The 11,554-nt window shown below is 38.7% G+C and overlaps 1 pseudogene; it reads right to left on the reverse strand.

The window, feature by feature from the left end:
- Positions 1-348: 348 nt before the first annotated feature.
- LOC100944635 lies at positions 349-6,187 on the reverse strand (annotated as a pseudogene).
- Positions 6,188-11,554: the final 5,367 nt, after the last annotated feature.

Below are 11,554 nucleotides of genomic sequence, written 5' to 3' on the forward strand. Positions count from 1 at the left end.
CTCAAAATTTATTTCTTCAAAGAATTGACAACTCAATATCCAATGTGGATCTACCATGATAGTAAATGGTAGGTCTAAAATGACTTAACTAAAGCAATTCAAGGGTGCCACTAGCAGAGATCACAAAAAAGAGAAATGTGAGACTTTCAATGCTGTCTTCTCAAGAACAGATAGATCTTCAAAGTGTGATAGTTCAAACCAGTGCCATTTAAATACGTAGATTATCAGTGGCTAAAGCATTCAATGGAGGCCTATAGGCAAAGATACTCAGCGATCGAGAGGCCTGCATACAACTATGGCTCTTCCTTCAAACATCAAATACAAGAGAAAGTCTGTTTTAAAAGTCCCTTAAGAATTTTCGACGGTTTCTGAATTAGCTGTAGAAAGCTCTGATTTAGTTGTATAGCATTTGAGATGTGTGTCCACCATTAAATACAAAATTTATGTTAAAGCCAAGTTACTTGACCTATGTTCCATCAAAGTATGTTTTGAGATGCTTTCGTGCATTTTTGTAGTAGTCATTCCTAACGTTCATGGCGGGAAGAATATACAGAATCTTCAGCAATGCACACACACTGGGAGAACTTGGTGTTGGGCAGGTGAAAGGCTTCATACACGGTGGGTGGAAGCTCAATATCTTTCCATTTGTGTTGCCATTTGATTCCCCAACAGTTCCATCATGAGATCATGTCAGGATCATGTCAAGATTGGGTAAATTGGTTCTGCACATGCCAGCATGGTGTTCCTCTGATGTACTGAATGGGGGTCACCTATGACTAAGGGTACCAGAGATAAATATTTAAGAACTTTGGGGTGCAATTCTGAGAATGTATCTTTTTTTCAAATTTCAGATTAATGTAAGGTTACAAATGATTAGATGACATTGTTAGGCAAAGTCTAAGTTGTAGTTGAGCCCTTCACCCAGAGGGTGTGCCATGTACCCTACATTGTGCCCATTAGGTGAGCGCTTGCCAATCCCACTCCTTCCTCCTTTCTTCCTTCTCTCTCTTCCCTCTCCCTCTTTCCCACCCCTCCCTACCTAAGTTTGTCTTTTTTCTCTTGTTTTTTTCTTCTCTTTTTTTCTCTACTATTTTCATATTAGTATTGAGTGCATTAGATGTTTGCTTTTCCATTATTACAATACATTATTTAGGAGGCTGTTCTCCAAATCCATTCAGGTAAACACAAGATGTAAAGTCTCCATCTTTCATTCAGCTGAATAGTATTTCATGATATACGTATACCATGGTTTGTTCATTTATTCATTTGTGAATTGATGGGCACTTGAGTTATATCCACATCTTGGCAATTATGAATTAACCTGTGATAAACATTCTAATGTAAATGTCCTTATGGTAAAGTGATTTTTTTTTTCTTCTGGATAGGTACCTTGTAATGGGATGTGGGATTAAATGGAAGGTTTACTTTTAGCTCTTTGAGGATTCTCCATACTTCTATCCAAAAGGTTGTACTAGTTTACAGTCCCCATCAACAATATATAAGTGTTTCCTTCTCTCCACACCAATGCCAGCATCTGTAGCTTGGAAACTTTGTGATGTGGGCTAGTCTCACTGGCATTAGGTGATATCTCAAGGGTTTTTTAATTTGCATTTCTCTGATGATTAGAGATGAACATTTTTTCATTTGTTTGGTGGCCATTCATCTGTCTTCTTAGGAGAAGGTTCTGTTCATGTCTTTTGCCCAGTGATATATGGGATTGTTATCTATACTACCCAAAGCAATTTACAGATTTTTTTTTTTTTTGAGACAGAGTCTCACTGTGTCACCCCTGTTAGAGTGCTGTGGTGTCACAGCTCACAGCAACCTAAAACTCTTGGGCTTAAGCAGTTGTCTTGCCTTGGCCTCCAGAGTAGCTGGGACTACAGGTGTCCACCACAACACCAGCTATTATTACATTTTTTTTTTTTTTGCAGTTTTCATTGTTGTTTAGCAGCCCCAGGCGAGGTTCAAATCCGCCAGCACCGATGTATGTGGCCAGCACTCTAACCACTGAGATATGGACACCAAGCCAATTTACAGATTTAATGTAGTCCCCATTAAAACACCAACATCATACTTTGAAGTACTTGAAAAAATAATTCTTCATTTCTTTTCTTTCTTTTTTTTTTTTAGGACACATTAAAATTTGCTTTAATACTTCTTTGGGGAAAAAAATCACACTTTTAGTGAATGAACAAAAAACATTTTTACAGTAGCAATAGGCTATTATTCTTATCCATCATGCCATGAATTCATAGGGTAGAGGTTCTAGTAGCTCAGGGAGGCACTTTGCCATTGAATGTGACAAAGCATTGATTGACTTTTGAATTCATGGGAAATAGGTTCCAGCACCTTGTATCACTGTTACATGGGGCCTATTGTTTATCCTGTGTGCTATGCTGTACACCTATTATGCCATGAGCTCATGGGGAATAAATAGGTTCTTGCACCTAAAAACATGGGTCCACTGGTACTCCTGTGTGCTATGTTATATGCTTATTATGCCATAAATTCATGGGGAATGGGTTCCAGGAGCTCAGGCTCCTTTCCGTTGGTTCTCACAAAGTGGGCTTCTCTGGGTGGAGCAGGCTGGTGTTTCAGTTGAACCCAGGTGCCTTTCTCTTTGGCTTCCTTCTTTTTCTGATCATTTTCCTTCACATGTTTCAGGAAGCTATCTTGGCTCTTAGAGTGCTTAATATGCTCAATAGGAACATTATTCCTCTTGGCAAGAATCTTGCCCTTAACTTGCTTGTTTACAATAATGCCAACAGCATGCTGGGTAACATGGTAAACTCTTCCAGTTTTGCCGTGGTAACATTTGTGTGGCTTGCCTTTTTAAACAGTACCCATTCCCTTGATGTCTACAATATCACCTTTTTTGGAGATGTGCATATATGTGGCCAAAGGAACAACTCCATGTTTTCTAAGAGGCCTAGAGAACATGTACCAGGTGCCTCTCCTCTTTCCCTTTGTGTTTGCCATTTTGGTGAATTACTGGAAAGTGGCGTCTCCAGCCAAAAGGCTAATTCTTCTTTTCATATGGAACCAAAATAACTCCAATTAGCAAAAGAAATTTTTAGAAATAAAAATAAATCTGGAGGCATTATGTTACCAGGCTTTAGGTTATACTACAAGTCTACAATGACCAAAATAGCATGGTACTGGCACAAAAATAGAGATAGATCTATAGAATAGAATAGAAAATAAAGGCTAGAGATAAAACTAGCCTCATATCACCATTTGATCTTCAACAAATCAAAAAGCATATACTGGCTGGGCACAGTGGCTCACACTTGTTATCCTAGCCCTCTGGGAAGCTGAGGCGGCTGGGTTGCTTGAGCTCACGAATTCCAGACCAGCCTGATAAAAAGCAAGATCCAGTCTCTACTAAAAATAGAAAAACTGAGGCAAGAGGATTGCTTGAGCTCAAGAGTTGGAGGTTGCTGTGAGCTATGATGCCACAGTACTGTACCCAAGGTGACAGCTTGAGACTGTGTTGCCGAAGGAGGGAAAATACTGTGGAAAAGAATCATTATGTAATAAATAAATGATGTTGGAAGAACTGGTTAATCACATGTGGAAGACTGAAACTGGACCAGCACCTCTCACCACTTACAAAAATTGACTCATGCTAGATAAAAGATTTAAATCTAAGATACAAAGTTATAAAATCTTGAGAAGAGTATGGGAGAAAAACTCTTGATGATATTGGCCTGTTGAAATGTTTTATGAAGAAGACCCCCTTGGCAATCATAGCAGCAACAAAAATAAATAAATGGACCTGATCAAGCTAATAAGCTTCTGCACAGCTAAGGACACAGCTAAAGCAAATCTGTACCCTTCAGAGTGGGAGAAGGTATTAGCATATTATGAATCCGACTAAGGGCTGATGACCAGAATCTACAGAGAACTCAAACTGATTAACTGAGAATGTTTCTTTAAGTTCCTGAATAATGTGTTCCACTGTTGGAACACTTAGGGTTTCTTTATAGTAACCCTCAGAAGTTAGTTGAGGTTCCAATCTATCTTGTTGAGCTCTGTGGAATTTCCCAGAGAGCTTCATTTGAATATCAAGTTTGGTTCCCAAATTGTGGCTACCTCAAACCCAAACTCACGATAAACATCAATATTTTCCATCACTTCGTTGAGTAAACTGAGTACCGCAGTTAAGATACAAGCTGCAAAGAAGGCATCAGGGTTTGCCTCTGGATTCTTTTCCCAAAGACCCTTGTAAAAGAGAGGACATGTTTAAGAACAGTAATGGCAACAATGAAATTAACATGTTACTGCACTACTGGGCACAAATGCTTGGCCAGCTATCCACTTACTCCATCTCATAGTTGAGTCACTATTTATACCGTCTAAATATAAATATAAAACAAGCACTTACAGGAGGTCTGCTACAATTTCAAAAGCATCATACCTTCATGTCCACCGAGAATGGCAAATTTCCTTCAGTTCTTTAGCCCTTTCTTCACCGTTTAGAAAAAAGAACAGAAATTACATTGTCAAGTTCTGAAAGCAGTTGCAGTGATTGATGGAAAAAAGAACACACTTCCCCAATTGTTCCCAATGCCCCAGGTTTTCTCATTACAGGTGGTGGTTTTGCTGACCACATATTTAAGACACAGGAAGAAAAAGATGTGTAGCTAGCTTGGGGATATTTCTCTAAAATGTCTGGAAGCAACAACTTTCATTTTAGGAGAATATCCACTGGACGCAATGTAAGCCTGGCTGTGACAGTGCTTCATAGCCCTCACTTCTCAGTCATTGTAGCGTAAAATTTCACAGCCAAAATTTCTACAGTGGCTTCATGAAGCAGGAAGCTCACAAAGTCCTCTCTCAGGATATGAGATTCTTGGCGAACCTTACCAGCACCAGTATCTCCTCCCCTGCTATGTCCACTACATCGTCTGTGATAAGGGAAAAGTAGCATGAATCTCTTACTTCCTGAGAGTTTCTTCCCGAATGCAGCTCTCACAGATTCCCAGCGTCTGTTTCTCTTGTATTTTTGAACAAAGCAATGTGTTAACTGCTGTTGTCTCAGATCACTTTCTCAGGACCTCTTCACCAGAATTTACCCAGATGTCCAGCTGTGCTTATCAGGACTAAGGAAACCTTCTGGGAGTTCATCAGTCTCATGTCCCTCTAGAGCAGTGGTTGTCAACCTTCCTAATGCCACGAGCCTTTAATACAGTTCTTCATGTTGTGGTGACCCCCAACCATAAAATTATTTTAATTGCTACTTTATAACTATAATTTTGCTACTGTTATGAATTTTAATGTAAATATCTGATATGCAGGATGGTCTTAGGTGACCCCTGTGAAAGGGTCATTCGACCCCCAAAGGGGTCACAACCCAAAGGTTGAGAACCGCTGCTCTAGAGGTATGTCCTGCTTTCCTATAAGAATCAAGATTTCAAGTAGACATTTTAGGTATTCTTTGTTTTCCTTCTCTTCACACATCAGAGGTAAACTGTCCTCATCCTCTTCTTCACCCCCTCTCCTGCACTGGGGTTCTGAGCATTGCTGTGGCTGGTCTTGTTAAGCTTTTGTTCCTGTTCAGAAGTGTCACTGATTTTTTTTTCCTGTCTCAGTGTCCTGATTTCCTCTTCACTCAATTCTCTTATTCAATTTTTTGTGTCTGCTATGTGGATTGTTCAAATGACTAGTAAGGTCAAATATTGTTAGTATTGCTTTATCTTGAAGAATTGTCCGATAAGGACTCTCTCTGTGACATCACAAGTGTCTGCTTCAATTAATTTTGAGAAATGAAATAACCTAACCATGCCATAATTTCTGATGCCTCTGAAAAATATATAGTTCTACAGATCATAGAGGTCTCAAAGTTTTTGGCATGTAATTGATAATGTTGATTTAGCTGATCAACGTTACCCTCTTCTGGTATCTGGCAGGATCCTATAGGAACATGGAGAAGGCCTGGGACTGCATGACCTTCCCCCTGCAGGTGGGAACAGTACAGAAGTTTGGCATCCTTGCTGGCTGGAGGCCCAGCCCTTCCTTACCCACCTGCTCAGGTTAGCCACTGCCCCACCCATTGTAGTTAGGAAGGGGAGCCAGGTGGGAGGCATACCAGCAGGGCCCACTGCCTGGAGTTAGTCTTTAATTGTGTTCTTCAGAAGCTCCATAGACTAATAGATTTTTTGCCTACCTGATCTTCTTTCATCATTAGACAAGAAGGAATAAAAATATTAATAAATACAATAAGTTGTCAGCCTAGGAAATATGTAATGAAACAATTATAAAAATGAACAAAAATCAAACAAGACTTAGTAAAGCATAAAGAAGGGTGAAATCCAAAATTATAGAATTAAAAAAAGAATCTGGAAAGGAATAAAATGTTAAATAAACCTAAGAGCTTATCCTTTGAGAAAATAACAATAATAAAAGAGGAAGGTTAAAAAAAATGCTCTGGCTAAGCTAATTCAGCAGTTAAAGCCAGTGTACAGGAATTGGCGTGGGAAGGGAGGCGTGTAGATGCAAGGGAGAATTCTTAAGGTCAGATGCCATTGTAAACAATTAAATCTTAATAATTTCATATTATAACAAAATTGATGATTGTCTAAAAAGGTTAAAATGGCCAAAATTGACCTCACGGGAAAGAGGAAACTTCTACAAACCAATATCCATAAGGAAGCCCATTCATTCATCAAATGCATGTATATTGAGCAGTTATTATGTGGCAGGCCTTGTTTAGGCACTCAGTGAACAAAACGAATCTCCATGCTCAAGGAGCTTAGATTAAAATTCTTTTAAGAATAACTTTTAGAAAAGAAAGCAAGTATAGCTGGAGTTATCAATTAGTACTTTCAAGCTTTCTCGTCTCTTATAAAGCTGTTTCACAGTATTGAAAACAACAGAAAGTCTCTTTATCATTTGTAAAAGAATAACAGTTTTTATAATCTAGAAAATTTAGGAATATCAGCTCTGATTCTGTTCCACTGAGAGTAATAGAAAACCTCACTAAATAGTCACTTAAATAAATGAGAGGTTTATTGATTCTCACAGAATACATGATCTGTGGTAGACAGTTCCTGCCACTAGTTGTTGGCTTAGCAAGTCTAAGGCCCATCAGAGTCTCTTAGCCTTTCCCACATGACTGGTCATGTGACGACTGCTACAAGTTCAAATTTCACATCCACATTCTGGACAGGGAGGCTCTCAGGTGAGAGAAGAAAAGCATGAGAAAAGCAAGAAGAGAAGACACCTCCACAAGCCATCAAAGGTCTTTCCAGACTTCTTATTATGCACCAAAACTCAAGTCAAGTCCTGTGTCATGCATCTGCTCCTACTTGCCAAGGAGTCTGGGAAGTTGACTGGTTTAGCTTTCCAGTACCCAGAGTTGAGTTAGGCAAGAGAAGAAAGATTAAAAGCAATATTCAATTATCCAAACCTCAGTATTGGCCAGGTATGGTTAAAAAAGAAAACCACAAGACCTATATTGCTAAGAAATACAGAAGCAAAAATTTTTGATAACACTGTAATAAATCAAATCTGGCAGCATAATATAAAAATAATATGCCATAAGCAAGTTGGCTTTATCTCAGGAATATAATGCTAGTTTAAAATAAAGAAATCTATAAGTATTTTTTTCACATCCTAGAATAAAGAAGAAAAATCTTTGTGTAAAACCACTTTATCAAGGTATAATTGACACACAAAAAGATGTACATAATCAATCAACTTAATGAGTTGGAGATAAGTATCCACTTAGGGAACCATCACCGCAAATCTAGGCCATAAACGTATTAACTCCAAAAGTTTCCTCCTGTCCTTTTTATTTTTATTATTTTTTGTGACAAACTTGACATGATATTTACCTTCTGTTTTTTTTTTTATCTTTTAAAAATACTTAAAAAATTTTTTTTTATTAAATGATAGCTGTATACATTAATGCAAACATGGGGTACAGTGTAGTGTTTTCATATACAATTGGAAATATTTTCATCAAACTGGTTAACATAGACTTTGTGTCATTTACTTTGTTATTGTGTTAAAACATTTATACTCTAGTTCTAGAAAAGTTCACTTGCACCCTTGTTAGACAGACCATATATTTACCTTCTTAGCACATTTTTAAGTAGGCAATCCGGTATTGTTAACCGGAGGTGCTGTGCTGTGTGACAGATCTCTAGGACTCACATATCTTGTATAACTGAAAGTTCGTATGCTTTGACTAATAACTTCTCATTTCCCACCTCCTCCCAGCCCCTGGCAACTACCATTCTACTCTCTGTTTCTATGACTTTGACTCTTTTAGATTCCTCATATAAGTGGTTCTCATGGAGTGTTTATTTTTTTTTATCTGCCTTATTTCACTCAGCATAATGTCCTCCAGGTTCAATCACATTGCCATGAATATAATAATAGCACTTTCTTCTTTATAAAGGCAGAATCATATTTCACTGTCCTAGTCTGTTTGAATTGCTATAACAAAATGCCATAGACCAACTGGCTTATGAACAAAAAGAATTTATCACATTTCTCAAGTCAGGAAAGTCCAAGAACAAGGTGTTGGCAGGTTCAGTGCCCAGCGAGGTCCATCTTTCACTATGACTTCATAGGGCAGGAGGGGGAGAAATCTCTCTGGTGTCTGTTCCATAGAGGCACTAATCCCATTCACCAAGGCCCTCATGACCTGATCACCTCCCAAGGCCCCACCTTCTAACTCCTTGGGGGTTAGGATTTCAACAAATGAATTTGGGGAGACATAAATATTTGGACCATGACTGCACTCTCTCTCTATTTTCACACTGCATTTTCCTTATCCATGCATCTGTCAATGGATATTTAGGTTGCTTCTGTATCTTGGCTACTGTGAATAATGCCATAATAAACATGGGGGATCTCTGTATCTTTGAGATTATGATTTCAATTTCTTTGAATATATATTCAGAAGTATAATTGCTGAATCACAATAGTTCTATTTTTAAATTTTTGAGGAAACTTAAAAGTGTTTTTCTTAGTAGCTGCAACATTTATATTCCCATCAACAGTACCAGGGTTCCCTTTTCTCTATAGTCTCACCAACGCTTGTTACCTTTTGAGATTAAAAAAAAAATAGCCACACTAGTATTTGTGAGGTGACATCTCATTGTGAAAAAGCTTTTTTTTTTTTTAACAGATGTTGAGTAAACATTCAGGTACAGTTGCCCCCTGGATAACTCGGATTTGAACTGTACCAGTCCACCTCTGCCCTCCCAGAGGCAGTAAGAGCCCTCCTCCTCACACTACCCAACATGTGGAGGATGGAGGCCTTTCTGATGATCCACTTCCACTTAATGAATAGTGAATAGATTTTCACTCTTTTATTACACACGGTGGACATAAAGTTTGTGTACAATTTTAAATTGCACCTGAGCTTTATGGCCACCCTGCATTTTAATAATAATTTCCTTTCTTAACTTACTTTATTGTAAGAATATAGTACATAATGCACATGACATACAGAATGTGTTAAGTGAGTGTTTATGTTATTGGTAAAGCTTCCAGTTACCAGCAGGCTATTAAGAGGGAGTTGAAAGTTATAGGCACTTTTTCAATTGTACAGGCGTCAGCTCTACAATCCTAAAATTAATTCCTGACAGAACTATTTTTTAGAAATAGGCTGATAATTTTGTTTCCTTTTTACATGGGAAACATGCACACACTGTCATCAAATCTTACAGGAGGAGAAGAAGGAGAAACACTGCAACTGTTACTGTTTAACACTTTTCTGAAAGTTTTAGAGAAAACAAGCTGTGGAAAGGATTAAGTTGGATAACTATCAGAAATGACATGGCAAAGTTATGATTTCCTTGCAGTGTTTTCCTAGACAGCTCAAGAAAACAAACTAATAAAACTTTACTAAGATGAACAGTTAAAAATGGTATATGTTGCATAAAAAATTTGGTCCATATTCAAGGCAGATCATATCATTATAAAAAGACCCCATTGGCAGAGGTGGAAGAATTTAAATATGTAAGATTAGGTTTACATTTTCTTTTCTTTCTTTTTTTTTTTTTGGCTAGGGCTGGGTTTGAACCCACCACCTCTGGCATATGGGGCTGGTGCCCTACTCCTTTGAGCCACAAGTGCCACCTATAAGATTAGATTTAATTTGAAATATTCTGGACCTACTGAAATAAAACTCCAAAAGAAACAAAAACAGACAATTTAATAATGAATGATATGTTTCTGAATAGAGAATTCTTAACATCATAATTTATCTCTAAATAAATGATATAGTTGACAAAAATTTGTAACGGGGGTATAAGATATTGAGATTGTAAAGTTCATGTGGGTAAGCAGGTAATAATAGCTTATAAAATGTGAAAAATATTCCTGGTATGGAGACCTAAGATACTAGATAGTAAAGCATATGAATTTCCAATAATTAAGAGTGCAGGCTTTGACTTGCAGCTATGATGGAGTGGCTTGCTATAGCATAGCCCAATGTTTCTGCCAAGAAAATAAGAAAAGCCCAGATAGGATACAAAAACCATCCATTTGAAGGCACTGGCAAGCTGCCAACACAAAGAAAAGCTAATGGAATGACATCGCTAAGTGTCGAGAGAATGACTCAAGTCTTATAGTGTGAGAAAATGATTAATAGCTCGGAACACAAACACTGTGATAAGTAGATATTTCCATACTGAGGCCTTTGAAGCCTCCTGAAAGTTGCCCTCACTAGAATTATGATCCCAAAGGCCTCCTGATTAAACCTTCATTCAGGACTCACCCTTCCGGAGGTGTGAAAAGGACGATGGGCAGGAGAAACCTTGAGAACTTCTTCTACATCTTACCCCTGGAGGCCAGATCCCCCTGCCCCAGGCTTTTGTTCTTCCTCTTGCCAACCCCAAACACGACACAGGGAAGACTGCAGTTTCTGGGGTTGTGGCTGTGGCCCCGTGTGTAGTGAACGTCAGAGGAGAAGCAGGGAAGTCCTCTGCTTGTGTCACTACTCCCTGCTCTGCATGTCGCCTCGGGATGAGTGACATTGAGACTTCAGTAGTTCAAACTCTTTGGAATTGCCCCTTAAATTTTAAAAAATGGGTCAGAGGAGGCATGACTTATCTTTACCCAACTACTGGCATGAGGTAGGAATTACTCAGTATTCCATTTTCCACCTTGGATGGGGTTCAGGGACTCTGGTCAGTGGAGGTGGTCAGGTTCTACAATATGCACCAAAGGACACACCAGCCCTAGTTGCACAGTGCCAGGCACAGGCAGTGCCCCACATGGCCACTTTCTTCAAATATGGCCTCTGAGATGCCTCTGCCCCATGTGTCTTCAGCATGATGTCAAGATGGCATAAGAAAGTTTCCTTAACCGAAACTGCCAAGAAAGGCTTGGAGCTGAATAGAAGGGCTTGGGAAATGTGTGAACGCCTACAAGTACTGTTCATCTTCTTTGTGGCCGACATGAGGACAACTAGGTATAAGAGATCTGAATGTCTGGGAGTACAGCCAGGTGTTCTTTGGAATAAACAAGGACATGATGGTGGCCTGGGGTTGGAGCCTGTCTGATGACAACAAAGACAACCTGCACTAGG

The sequence above is a fragment of the Otolemur garnettii genome, unplaced genomic scaffold (genome assembly GCF_000181295.1).
Source record: "Otolemur garnettii isolate 467f Iridium unplaced genomic scaffold, OtoGar3 scaffold00068, whole genome shotgun sequence".
In the NCBI taxonomy this organism is placed as follows: domain Eukaryota; kingdom Metazoa; phylum Chordata; class Mammalia; order Primates; family Galagidae; genus Otolemur; species Otolemur garnettii.